Source organism: Bos indicus, chromosome X, assembly GCF_029378745.1.
Source record: "Bos indicus isolate NIAB-ARS_2022 breed Sahiwal x Tharparkar chromosome X, NIAB-ARS_B.indTharparkar_mat_pri_1.0, whole genome shotgun sequence".
In the NCBI taxonomy this organism is placed as follows: domain Eukaryota; kingdom Metazoa; phylum Chordata; class Mammalia; order Artiodactyla; family Bovidae; genus Bos; species Bos indicus.
Genome location: NC_091789.1, coordinates 107019838 through 107021236, shown reverse-complemented (window position 1 = coordinate 107021236; position 1399 = coordinate 107019838). Strand labels below are relative to the sequence as shown.

The following is a 1399-nucleotide window of genomic DNA, read 5'->3' as shown; positions in this document are numbered from 1 at the left end:
CCCCTGGAGAAGTGCCTTGAGGAGCCAGTTCACGCTGCCAGAAGCTGAGGGACAGTGCAAAAGGCAGTGCTTCACCCAGGATATCAATGGGATCCAACTGGGCGCAGAGGTACAAACCTGGTAGCTGAGCAAGCAGATCTGTTCTGAGGCACATGGCCATGTGACTTCATCCCTGTGCTGAAGCAAAAGGACATCCTGGTCATACTTGCCCCAAGACTTCATTTCTGGGAACCTGTTGGTGGGGGTGCATCTGGAGGAGCCTCTACAGAAATTTAAAGAAGCTATTGGCAGGGCAATGGCATAGCAGATGGCCCAGTACCAGGATGAATGCCAGGTGCACACGCAAGCAAAGACTGCAGAGATGCTGCAAGAGGAAAAAGACAAGGAGCAGAGAGAACAGATTTGCTCTGGAAACGAAGAAGAAAAGGGGAGCAGAGCCCAGAAGAAAGGTCAGTGGAATGCTGTTATCAGGAAGGTACTCTTTCAGGTGGGAAAGATGGGACCAGAGGATTATGATCTGTAATGAGAGGAGAGCCAGTCTAGGGAGGACTGCATGAATGGTTTGGGTGCTGAAGTTCAAACTCTGGGCCCAAGGCTGAGTGCACACTAGGTCTCTGTGTAAGGAGAAAGGACCACACCACAGGTCCCTGACATCCATACTGACCGAGAAGAAAGTAAAGGCTCCTTCACAGTTAAGGCAAAGGTGGAGTTTCCCTGGTGGTCCAGTGGCCGAGACTCTGCACTCCCAATGCAGTGGGTCCAGGTTCAAACCCTGGTTAGGGAACCGCATCTCACGCACTGCAACTAAAGATCTGACATGCTGCAATGAAGACCCGGTGCAGCCAAATAAATAAATAGAACAAAGTCAGGGTGAAGGAAACATAGACTAAGCCTCCTAAAAAGTTCTCATTCAGGGCTTCCCTGGTGGTCCAGTGGCTGAGACTCCAGGCTCCCAGTGTGGGGGTCCTGGGTCCGATCCCTGGTCAGGGAACTAGATCCCACATGCCACAACTAGGACCCTGGGGCAGCAAAAGAAAGAAAGAAAGAACCAGAACAAGTTTTTTAAAAAGCAGTGGAAAGGTTCTCATTTTATCAGACAGAATGGGCAGCCCCATCGCTTTGTGTAAACGTCACAGGTCTTCACGTACAAAAGTAAAAAAGAAATTTTCCAAAACCCAGTTTTCCAGACCATCACTCTCTAGCACTCTGTAATCGCCCTCTCAATTCTCCAGCTGAACGGACCATAGTACTGGATCAATTTGAGGAGGAAAATCCCAAGAGTTCTAGATACAAAGCGCTTTCTTGCCAGGCTCCCCTCAGCAAAGGTTTCTAGAACAGTGGTATAAATGGCAGCACCTTAGAAACCAGGCCCAAGTCAATCTTGCATGCAGTCCCCACA

The 1399-nt window shown here is 49.6% G+C and overlaps 1 non-coding gene across 1 annotated transcript; it reads left to right on the top strand.

The window, feature by feature from the left end:
* The first annotated feature begins 711 nt into the window (after window positions 1–711).
* On the top strand, window positions 712–784 carry TRNAG-CCC (transfer RNA glycine (anticodon CCC)). The gene has a single exon. It is a non-coding gene; the product is annotated as a tRNA-Gly (tRNA).
* Window positions 785–1399: the final 615 nt, after the last annotated feature.